The sequence below is a fragment of the Aythya ferina genome (assembly GCF_964211825.1).
Source record: "Aythya ferina genome assembly, contig: HAP1_SCAFFOLD_104, whole genome shotgun sequence".
Lineage (NCBI taxonomy): Eukaryota > Metazoa > Chordata > Aves > Anseriformes > Anatidae > Aythya > Aythya ferina.
The window spans coordinates 331,919-344,438 of NW_028181415.1; the positions used below are offsets into that span (position 1 = coordinate 331,919).

General features: G+C 41.4%; 1 pseudogene across 1 annotated transcript; it reads left to right on the top strand.

The window, feature by feature from the left end:
• The first annotated feature begins 1,478 nt into the window (after positions 1-1,478).
• Positions 1,479-10,678, top strand: LOC311428635 (ubiquitin carboxyl-terminal hydrolase 42-like; annotated as a pseudogene). The gene is made up of 14 exons: positions 1,479-1,707; positions 2,456-2,656; positions 3,249-3,359; positions 3,519-3,621; positions 3,826-3,893; positions 4,050-4,120; positions 4,652-4,734; positions 5,653-5,764; positions 6,142-6,282; positions 6,477-6,577; positions 7,041-7,182; positions 7,863-8,570; positions 9,667-9,727; positions 9,800-10,678. The product of its transcript is annotated as a ubiquitin carboxyl-terminal hydrolase 42-like (transcript).
• Positions 10,679-12,520: the final 1,842 nt, after the last annotated feature.

Consider the following 12,520-nt stretch of genomic DNA (forward strand, 5'->3'; position numbering starts at 1 on the left):
GCCAGCTGTGGGACTAGGAGTTTTCTTATTTACTGTGTTTTGTTTAACGTGTCTGAAGTTTAATGGACAGCAATCAAGGCGTGCTAGAAATCTGAAAGCACTTTATGCTTTGTTCTCTCCGTCATTTTGGTATAACAAACTAGCTTATGTTTTAAACCCTCCATGAGGGTAGTGGTTTCCCTAAAGGTAACAAGTCCCTGCGTGCTACAGTAAGACAGTAACAAAACATGAAGTATAGAAGTTCATCCTGTCATTATTCAGCTTCTGCCTATGGACACACAACTACGCTTATTTAAAGCGGTATCACCTTGAAACCTAATCAGCATTTTAAAAAGGACTTTGTAGCAGTTATTGGCTTTTGTCCTGGAGGGCTGAGGTTTGTTTTGTTTTGTTTTACATTCAGCATTTCCGTTTCTAGCTTACATTCCCCTGTTGTTTTGCATGAGGAAAGCGTGAAACTTTAGAAAGGAGAACGGAAAGAGCTGCTTTTTAGTCTAACTTATCAGTTTTTCGTAGGAGTTTTAAATGTGGTAGGAGTAAAACACCAGAAGTACTGCTGCCAAAGTTATATTCAAACTCGTCTTTCTTGGAGAAGCAGAAGAAGCCCAGGGAGAAATAAATTTGCAAACATGCTCTTCATGCTCTCCTTTCCCAAGATTTCTCTGAGATATAGCCCATCCTCTGTGGGTTTTGAGGTATATGGTTCCCAGGAGTGAAAAGGAGGGCCAAACATCTCTCCTCTTGGATCTCAGCATGCCAGGGCTTTGGTGTACTGCCACTTACGGCTCCGCTTTTTCACCTGGAAAAAGCGACCGCATGATGTAGACTGAGGAGCCCTCACAGATTAACTTGCTATCACCAAGTGACGCCCAGAAAAGGTGTATTTAAAAGCTAGGCTCATTATAGAATCACAACAAACCCCTCATGACTGGTGCAGTAGACAGTGAGGTAGAGGGCGAGCCCTGGAAAGACAGAAGAAAAGTAGCAGTGAGTTCTGGGTACCTTTGTGCAGACGAAACAGAAAAACGCAGGCAGTGAAGTAATAGTGTTCCGTTACTAATGCCAGCAATAGATAATTGCAACAATTATCTATTAGATCATAGGTACTAATTAACAGATAATTGCGCAACTCCGGAAATCAATAAATAACTGATTCTCCTCAGAGAATGTCTTCTACATTTTTATATTAAAAAGACTCCAGAGTTGTAATGGATTAAAATCCTACGGAAGGGAAAGAAATGGCATCAGCCACTAGTTCTGCAGAAGCGAAAAGTAATACTGATAGAGTTTAGATGGAAATTTTCACTTTGTGTGTTTAGTTTGGGGATTCTTTTTAAATCATTCATACCAGCGATTTAGTTCTTAAGGCTGTTTCTTTGAGATTAAGTGACAGGACTTCTGTTACTCTTTTCTTCTTGGAATGCTTCTTGATAGTCTTACGTCAGCCAGAACTTCTGTCTCTGTCGCAGATGTGAACAATGACCGTAGCTAAGAAGCCCAAATCTTCAAAGCCTAAAAAGCCCTCTTCAAGGCGGTCTGGCAAATCCAAGAAACCAAGTCCTAAAATACTGATGTCACGCACCGCCAACTGGGGCCGGATAGTGCCTGCAGAAGATTCAAGCCAAGTCTTTGTGGCCGAAGGACGTGGAGGTGCTATTTACTGTAGATCATCTGAAAAATCTAAGGCTTTTGCCCCAAGAGATCTAAGTAAGTGTGCGTTCTATCCTGCCTCCATTGTCTTCAAAGCAAAAGTAGAAAATGCAGTTCTTACTTGTTGCACTGCTAGAGAAGGGGACTACTGTGAAGAAAGACTTCAAAAGCGAATCCCCTAAGGCAACTGAAGTGACTGATGTTACAGAAATTAATTTTGATATATTTACAGTCAACAGAGAAATATGGGGAGCTTTTTGTAATGCACAGATTCCTCCATGTCTTTTCTGTTTTGCAGAGAAAAGTGTTTGATTGTTGCTATTCACAGCTTCCATTTTTCACAGGTTTTTTGAAGGATAACATTGCTCAGGAAAAAATCTGGTATCTGTAGGGGTACCGTCATTCCTAGTTCCTCGTTTTTACGTTTTTACCGTATAATTTCAAGTCTAAGTTTGTGGTTTAAGTTATAATAAGGAAAAAAACAGTAGTTGAGTTAATCAGGTTAAAGATTATAGATGGAGAGGAACTTGGCATTAGGTGCTACAAACAGAATGGCAGTTAGCCTTGCCTTAGAAAAATTAAAATGGTTGACTAAAGTTTTTTTTTTTTTTTTTTTTTTTTTTCCCCAAAACATTGTGTTGACCAGCCAATTTGAATTTGTTGGTATTAAAGCTGTCTGCAATAGGTTTTTCTTGTTTGGATTGTAGCTAGCTCCTCTAGGTGCTCCTGCAGAATAGTACTTTTTTAAATACCTTTCTTCGAAACAAACAAACAAGATCTCTTTTTAAATTTAACTTTCTTGCAGTCGTTAATGATGGAATTGCTCCGCCACAGAGCATTCTTTTTCCACCTGAGAAGATTTGTATGGATTGGCAAGAAACACAAAGTGTTGGAGTTGGCCTGTACAATCTTGGCAACACATGTTTTCTTAATGCTACTCTACAGTGTTTGACCTACACACCCCCACTTGCCAATTACATGCTTTCTCTTGAGCACAGCCAGTCATGTGAGTACTTTCTAACAGTATTTTGAATCTGTTGGATAGCTCTGAAGGTGAAAGAACAGCAGTGATTCTGTGAGATAAGCTTATTTGCCTGATTTTACCTGTAGCAGCTGGCTTTGAGCACTGTATTAGCAGTGGGCTCCGAATAGCATATGGAGTGCAATTAATGCACCATGTTTTATTTATTTAGTTATTTGTTTGTTTGTTTGTTTGTTTGTTTATTAAAGGATCATTTATTGCTTCATGGGAATAATGAAGTGCATTGGACAGTAATGCATTTGGTAGTAATTTTAGAGAGTAATACATTTTGCAGCCTGTGGAGTTCACATTCCTGTCAGCCTTTACAACTGCGACTTTGCAGTAGTCTTTTAGATTTCTCATCACAAAATGCATTTGAATACAGGCTTAGTGGATATTTTTCTTCTGTAAAGTTGTGTGAAATGAAATGTTACAAGACTGTTGGGACATTGGCATCTTGGGAGAATAGAATGTAGCAAGGAGAGTGGATATTGTATCTATAGTTTAAATTGTACTTAGATGTTTGTAGGTATGGATATTTCGCTGGACTGGGATGCTTTGTTCTTTCACTCTTCAGGTCGTGAACAAGATTTTTGCATGATGTGCACGATGGAGACTCACATTAACCAGGCCCTGCGTTGCACTGTTGATGCCATTGAGCCTACGCATGTTATCAGTAATCTCAGTCGTAAGTGGCTTCAGATGTGTTTCTTTTCGATAGCTTGTAATCTTCAAATAATTATTTGATGTGTCTAAGTGGTTTTAACACTCCAATGAAAAGAGATTTTAGAAATACAAGAATGATTTCATTTTTAAATGAGGTCAATACTATCATCTTCTTATTTAGGAATAGGACAACATTTCCGTTTTGGCAGTCAAGAAGACGCACACGAGTTCTTGCGCTATACTGTTGATGCTATGCAGGAAGCGTGCTTGAACGGAAGCACCGAGTAAGCATAAACAAGTTCACTTTCATACATTCTCTAGCACCTTCTAGTCCTTTATTTACTCTCAGAAATGATCTCTAGCACCTTTTAGTGCCTTATTTACTATCAGCAACGCAAGTCTACATCATCCTTGGTTTTCATCAAACTCTTTGAAGAGTTAACTCTGTGCCTTAAATCTTCTGAGGTCTGATTATAATTTATTTCCAGATTGGACAGATCTTCTCAAGCTACCACCATCATTCATCAAATATTTGGAGGATTTCTAAGATCGAGAGGTACTTGAAAAAATATTCCTGTCCTTAGAACTGATCTGTGTCTTTTGTCGGTAGTAAAGCAGTCTGTAGTTTGTCTAAAGTAGTATCTGTCAACAACTTGAATTTGGACAGTTAGTCTCCTTCACATAATGTTAAGCATTTATATTTTGCTTCCAGTGAAGTGCTTGAATTGCAAAGCAGTTTCAGATACGTATGAGGCATTTCTTGATATCACTTTGGATATAAAGGTAAGATGTTTTCTAAATATAATTCATGATGTTTAAGTACATGCATAACTTTCTAAATTAAACTTGTTTAACTTAAAAAAACAAACCACATATAATGTTAAAACATAAGAGCTTGGTGGTGCTAAGGAAGTGGATTGGACTCTGTCCTTCCGTGGAACCCATGTAAATAGTCTCCACATTTGCATTGGGTTTAAGGGGAAAGAATTCTCTTTCTGCAAAAATTATAATGCTGTCATACTTCTTTGTTGTTCTACCTCAATATACATCTAATTGTTAGACTGATGAATTTGTCCCCAGTATTGATGACAAAGCACACTGTAGATGCTGTCTAGGCTACTGGAAAAGTATTTGTTCCAAAGTCAAATGCCTTCCAGGTGAGGTCAATGCTGAGCATGCTCTTTCTGCCTCCTTCTTCACAGTGCTCCTAGTAGATCGCTTGAGTATGTTAGTAAGATTCTCTTATAAACTACTAGTATGTGTCTGGAATTTTGAATTACGGTGACTTTGCGCTCTTCTTTCTCGCTGCTCTAGGCGGTTTCGTCTGTTAGCAGAGCTCTGGAACTCTTTGTGAAACCTGAAGAGCTGGATGGAGAGAATTGCTATAAATGTAGCGAGTAAGATTTTGACGACTTAGGTCTTAATCCTAGATGTCAGTTTTCTATGTTGCATGACTCTGTTGGACTACCTCTAAACTTTGGATCTACTTACAAGTTTTGTGGAAGTTTATAAAAGACTTGGATTTTTGTTTCTTTGGAGGGGGGAAGTCTTGTTCATAGGCATTCCCTATGGGTTTGCAATTCTCTGGCTTGTATTTTGCCATCAGAATTCAAAAAGAGCTACTTTTGTTCTTTCTCTTTATTAGCTCTCGACAGTACTTTTCTTGATGTAAACTGCCCAGTTTCCGTTGTTCTCTGGGCTAGTGGCTAATTTTCACTGCTTACACCGTAGGTCCTACCTTGGAGCGGGCAATGTGTCAAACTGAACTATTTTGTTTCAAAGGATGGCAGATGGGTTCAGTGTCTTTCCAGACAAGCTCAGTACATGAAGACTTCCTACTGTTAAATGTCTCCCTCCTGTAGAATGACCATGTGTTTCTGTTGTATTTTTGATGTTGATAGTCGACCTATGTTGGAGATTATTTGCAATTTCTAGCCCTGGGGACCAAGGCTCTCTCGTTCCGCTTTCAGTATTTGTATTTCCCTTGAAAGCTGAAAGAATGTATCCAGGATTGGAGTTCAAATAGCCACTTTTGTAGACCAAGAAATGGTACCTTGCCATCCAACCTGGTCATACCCTTTTGTGAGAGATTCCTGTTCCCGCTATGCTCTGAGTTGTTGGGAAAATTGACCTTCTTCTGTGTATTAACAAACCTGACACGCAGTGCATGGGTTTATGAAAAGAAAAAAGACCAACCTATTATGCAAGTAAATATCATTCAAATAGCATAGGCATGCGTGAGACATTAAAAGGAGTTTGTTTTGGGGGCGAAAAAAGAAGATGCCTTCAAACACTTATCTCTGCTTGTTTTTAAGGTGTAAAAAGATGGTTCCTGCATCCAAGAGATTTACCATACACCGTTCTTCCAAGGTTCTCACAATATCACTGAAAAGATTTGCAGATTTCACAGGTGGAAAGATCAACAAGGTATATTTACCACTGTAATGCAACTATATCATTGCGTAATGGGACATCCCCCAAAGCTGAAAGTTGTTAATATTTTCAGACAATAATTGTAGACTAACGACTATGGCTTATTCTTTCTCTTAATATCAATAAAGTTCCCGCTTGACAAGAAGCATATGCTTTCCTCTGAGAAGGCTGATTCATCAGGAAACAGTTCTCTGCAACTTCTAGTCTTAACCGTTGTTTATGGGAAGACTTATTTGTAGTGAATCAAGAAATATATTCGAGAAATATATTCTAGAAATCAATTCTAGTCTGTGTTTTTTGGAAGTGTTTTTCTCTGGCTAGTCCACGAAGTACTCTGGGATAATTTTTCTATCTTCTTGATGTCTCTTTAGGAGGTGAAATATCCGGAGTATTTGGACCTGAGAGCCTACATGTCGCAGTCAATGGGAGAACCACTGCTCTATGCCTTATACGCGGTGCTGGTACATCACGGTGTCAGCTGTCACTCAGGACACTATATATGCTATGTAAAGGTAGAAGTCAACAGCATTTCTAACAGGGTAAAGGTTGTGCTGGCAAACCAATTAAAGCATGACTAGCAGCTACTGTTTCTAGGGAAAAAGATTTCATTATATTTTTATTTGACATGTGTGTATTTTGTTCCTACCCGTGATTTCAATTGGAAAACATGCAATTCACCTAAAGAAATCGTTGTCTTTATTTGCAGGCTGGTAATGGACTTTGGTATCAGATGAATGATGCTAAAGTAGTGCGTACTGACATTAAAAGAGTTCTTGGTCAGCAAGCTTACATACTTTTTTATATCAGGTAATAACAAATCTTAAAATGTGTTCAGAAGAGATTTACTTTCCTGTTATTGATATTTTTCTGTTTTGCAAGTGTTTTTCTTGCTATCCCGGGAGAAGATTATTATTTGTCTAATTCAGTTCTGTCTAACCTGAAATTCTCTGTGTCGTTTATTGTCTTTTGTTGCTTGGCCTTAAACTGCAGCACTTGTGTAAATTGCTATCTATGTGTTATCTGTAGCTGGCTACTTTAGAGAAGGAGAGAAATGAAGGTCATCTGTGGTGTAAGAATGAATTATTGCTCTGCAAGTGATAGTCTTAGTAGGAAGACTGTTCTCTACTTTTCAGTCTGTAGTCTTGGCGAAGCCTTCTGTGGAGAAGGCTTCCATATCGTATGAGCTGTTCCTCTAAAATGATAGGATGGGATTTAATCCAAGAGTAGGCTGAAAGAAAAACTAAACTACGATCACTGCTCTTTTCTGAAGGCGCTATGATTTGACACTTGGAGAACGTGCGTTTTACTTGCCAGCACCATCTTATCCCTGTTCATTCCCTCCTGGTCAGCAGGGGGCTAATAGTAAGCAGGCTGGATTTCTGGGACCACGACTTCTTCCTCATATGATTAAGGTAATTCAGGGAAGCGGGAGGGCAGATAACGGCACCAAACTGCTAGTGGGTTTGGGGTTTGGTGTGGGGTTTTTTGTTTGGTTTTCGGCATCTTAGTTTTGTTTTCCTTCCCACGCTGCAGCTTTCTTCACCGCCCTCATGCTACAGCCAGAGTCATTCAAACAGTGGTTACTGCTAAATTGTGCAGCCATGCGACTCCATTACTTTATACCTCCAAGACAGCTTTCTAAAGCACAGAGAGCTACGCTCTTTGACTATTTAAGCAGAGTGTACTAATCCTCAAATCATTTAAAAGAGGACTTGTTTTTCCTATCCTCGTCACTTTAGCTAAGACAGGGAAAACTAAATGTCTTATTCCTGAGCACCAGAACGATTACTTCAGGCTTTTCAGGGTATGTTTAAAGGGGAAAATAAATATATTTGGGAATAGCAGCAGGTAATGTTAAGTTGCTTGGCTGGTTTTCAAAGATGATGTTAATTTGATACCAATCTGCAGTAAACCAAAAGCAGGAATTGAATACGCTTATTGGACTTGCATTTATCCTTAAAGGGCAGTGTGTTTTTCTTTTTAGGTGTTAAGACCATTTGTAGAAACACTCAGTAGGAGAGTTTTGTGTTTCAAAATGTTACATGCAGTGTTTGCGTTAATCCATCTTGCAATTTCTTCTTTTTAAATACAGAATTCAAGCCGTTTAAATGGAAATGGATCCATAAAAGAGGACACAAAGACCACTGGTGTCACCCTAAAAAGGCCATCTTCAGCACCACCAATGGCCTGTGTTCAAAACCAGGCAATTACCAGGCCTTCAATGACTGATACGTCAAGAAAACAGAAGATCACCATCAGTATTCACAATAAATTGCCTGCTCGTCAGACTGTGTCACAGCCTGACTGTCTTAGCAGTGCTGTGGAGGATGAAGATCTCTACCAGGCTGTTCCTTCATCCACAATTACAAATTTGGTAATGCAAATGAAGCAAATGCAAACAAACAAAAAAGTTTCTGATGAAATTTTTGTGGAGCCAACAGTGAATGAAAATCCTAAACTCAGCTCTGATAACACAGTCCCTTATGGTGCAGAATCTTCAGGAAAATCTGAGGAGGAGTCAAAGGGCTTATTTCAAAGGAATTTGAAATGCAATGCAATGTCCTCTAATGGAATTTTGGTTGGAAAGGTAGTCCGTACATTGCAGCATTCCAATTCTTCCTGTCAGAATGCTGACAAAGGAAGATCCCAGCATGAGCTGCCAAAAACAGATTCACTAAATGGTGCTATTAGGTTAGTTACTGAATCTAAAGAAAACGGACTGAAACTTGATGATTCCACTTGCCGAGTTGAACCTGTTAAACCTTCTGAGATGTTCTTTTCTAAAACAAATGGATCGCTTGAAACATAGATTTGCTCCATCGAGAATTTCTCACCTACGATGTATTCGGGAGTGTTTATTGTGTTCCTAATTCAGGTGAAATACTGAGAAAACACAGCACACATGTGATCGTAAGACTTTGTGGTATTATCTCCTTAGAATTTGCAGACCTGAGCTTACATTAGAACTTGTCAACTTAAGCTCAGCTGAGATAAAAATTCCTAAGTTTCCTAAAGTAGATTTTGGGGGGTGAGTTGGGGTTATCTTTGAAGTGTAGATAATGCATACAACTCACAGCGGTCTTGCTTACCATTTAATGGAGACATTCTGACAAGACTAGTCCTCAGTACTACTACAAATAGTATTTTTTTGTCTGCTGACTTGTGCGTTTTAATTGCAGATGCCTGGAGCTATGCCTTCAGTCAATCGAGAAGTCATCACGGAGTCCTTCAGAGCCAGCCAGCTGAACAGCTTGTCAGAGGAAATGAGGTAAAATGAGCACAGTCTGATTAAGACAAGACTTTATGGAAGTTCGTTACAGTTTTATCTGTCTACTAATAGTATTTAATGGAAGGATTTAAATTAGTACAATTCCATACTGTGTGTCCAGTGTCACGAACAGAACTAATGATCAGCACTGAGCATATCACTCTGATGCAGGTTGGTGCCTCAAGGAGAACTTGTGTTCCTTTATAGAATGTTTTTCCATTTTTCTCCACTGTCTGGAGAAACACTGGCTGTTCCCCGCTCGCCCCTATGCCTTTTTTCTCAGAGCAGCAGGTGGAAGGAGACAGATGCATTTGCTTTTTTAGTGCAATGGCTTCAGAAGCAAGAGGGGAAAAAGCACTTTCTCTGGGAGCTGAAGACGGTGTCCTAATCACAGGAGAGGTTTCTAAATGGCATATCATTGCGAGGGTTCCTTTAGTCCGGAGGTTTTTGTTTGTTTGTTTGCCTTTGGAAGGTTTTACTCTTAATATTCACGTCCTTCAGCAGAAGTGAGAAATGGGTTTTTATTTTATGCAGTGTTGCGGAACCTCCGAAATCTCCTGGGAATGATGAATACCTCGCCCAGTACCAATGTGATGACTGTGGAGACAAGGAGAAAGCAAGAAGATCAAAAGAACGTGACCTCATTTCAAAAGAAACTGTTTTGTCCGGCAAAGAGTCTTGTGAGCCTGGTGAGAAATTGCGGCAAACTTCCTCTCTCAAGTCTGACACTGAATGTAGCTCTAACAATCTTTCTTCCTTAGCTATTGCAGATAGACGCCAAGATACAAAGGACAAGACTAAAACCACTGAGAAAGAGCATTACCGAAGCAAGAGGGAACATGCTCCTAGTGAAGAGAAGGAGAGTCAAAAAGCAGGTCCTTCCAGCAAGAGGAGGTGTTCTCAGAGCGTGGAATTTGTTGAGCAAAAGAGTCACAAGCAGGAGTACTGGGAGGGAAGCAGGTACAGATCTTTCCCTCGTGAAAGAAACAGCCCTGAGAATGGCAGAAGAGCAGTCAAATATTCAAAGTACAGATCTGGCAGCGGAGGAAGATCAGAACAAGGTAGCAATAGGTACTACCGATCCAAAGGGGAAAGAAGTTGGAGCAGAGAAAGATACTATCGAGACGAAGCACGGAGATGGGAAAGATGTGGCTATTACAAGGATTACTATTCACCTCATGCGACAGGAGACAGTAGAGAGAGAAAGTTCTCTCACGGCGATTCAGCCTTTGACAGATCGACTGCAACTTACTACAGCAGGTCACATAAGCATTATCATTACAAAAGCAGATGGCCTCACGGTTCCCTCTTGAGAGAGGAAGATGTACGTCGCTTTGGCACACCCCGAGCAGACTTGCATCGTTGCTCGGTACCTCAGCAACATTCCGGAAGACATTCTCGTGAAAGACATGCGCTTCCACCTGTGTCAGCTCATTTGGAGAACTGTCGCCAGAAAAATGAAACAGAAGGAAACAGAAAAAGAAAATATACCCGTGCAGAAGGTAGTGAAAGTGAAATAGAAAGGAAAGACAGAAAGATAGAAAAGGAGCTTTTAGGTGGTGAAAAAAATGCAAAAATATCACAAGTTCTGGAAGAAAAAGAAGTCTAAGGATAAACATGGAGAGAAGGATTCCAAGTAAGCAAGGATTCCGGCATACTCCGCATTTTTTATCCTAATTCTTTTCTGGGTGCTTCTCATGTCTTCCTTTTTTTTTTTTTTTTTTTTTTTTTTTTTTTTTTTTTTCTGGTAGTTTCTAAGTTCTTTAGATAGCACCAGCTGGCTGGGGATCATGTTGTTAGGTTGATCAGTGAAGACAGGAAAGCTCTTGCTGAATTGTGTCAGAGCACTAGCTTTGGACCACATAGTTCGAATCACATCCGTACACCATTCCAGATTAGGTTAAAAGATTTTTTCTGCTTGCACGTATTCCAGAGCTAGCCGTTGTTAATGATCTGTGTACAAACCAGGACCTATGGTCCTTCAATCTGACAGCTTAAGTTTGCTGCATCTAAAGTAAGTTGCGTGTGCACAAAGCACCACAAAATAGCTGACATGCTGCAAATCATCACCTGTGGTAAAATAAATCAGGTTTCATATAGGCAACAAGTGCCACATCTTTTTTTCCCTTTTTAACTTGCATGTTTCTTTCAGACTTCATGATTTGTGTTTCTGTGCGCTCCGCTTTGACAATGCCAATCGCAAGCGTAAGAAAAAGAAGAAAAAGGAGAAGAAAAAGAAGAAAAAGGAGAAACACCAGGAAAGCAAAAGGCTCCTTGGAACACTTAGATCCTCGTTTCCAGAAGATAACGCGGGAGAAGAAGGAAGAATCCCATCCTCCAGATGGCTCTTCATGTCAGTAATGCAGAAGTGAGAGCAGTAAACAACCTTACAAGGAAGGGAAGACTTCCAGTGCAGGCGAAAGCAAGAAATACTGCTCCATCGCATCCAACGACTATACTAAAGGTAAGCGGCCACAGCGTGTGTGAGGAATTCCTTTTATATTAATCTCGAGATTATTTCAAACAGTCTTGAAGTGCTTGATGACTTAACAGTCTGCAGATTTATTATCAAATCAAAAAAAAAAACCACTTGGTAGACTATTTTTTTCCCAGTTTTGAATGGCCACTAGGAAAGAAGGCCTGAAATAAAGAGGTTAAAGGCAAATGGTTTTCATTTGGTTTGATGATGAAGTGGCAAACAAGAGGAAGAGTTGCAAGCTCCCTTCTTAAATTCAGTCCAGCCAAGTAGGAAAAGTAAATGTGGACGGACAGCTGTATCTTGGCAAAGAAGATAGTAGGGAGCAAGGAGGTTTAGCAGTCAAGATGGAAGGTGATGCCATGAGGCTTAGAGGCTAGTAATGTTCTAATGAACATGGCCAAGTCTTGCGCTGGGCAGCCTGCTTGGGTCCAAAGCCTGCAGTCCTCCCCAAGATGTCGGCGAGGGGCTGGTGAGCCGTTGGGACGGAACCGCCGTTGCCCGGGTTCCCCAAGCAACCGCCCCACTCTCCAGCCACCATGGCAGGTCCTGCAGCCGGCTCCCGCTCCTCCCGGGGCTGCGGCCCTGCTGGCGAGCCCAGCGCCCCAGAGCTCAGCCCAGCGCCCTTTTTCCCACAGAGGGTTTCCCCAGACGGCTTCCGCGGCTTGCGCAGACGCAAAACTCCCCCTTCGTCGTCCCAGCCGTGCCGCCAACGGTGGCTGCCTGGCTGCTGCCCTCCCTCCCCGGAGCGACGGCGCTGCCCTTGCAGCCCCCGCAGGTACCCACCCTCCCCTCCGCGCTGCCCCAGGCCACCGTCTGGCACGTGGTGCCGGGGGTCCAGGGGCAGGTGCTGCAGCTCCCCGCCGGGGTGCAGCTGCCACCTGGGGGGCACCTCCCAGCCCAGGGGCACCACCTGCAGCTTGGGCAGCTCCCCGCCGGGGGGCAGCTCCCTGCTGTGGGGCAGCTCCCCGCCGGGGGGCACCAGCTGCAGCTGGTGCAGCTCCCC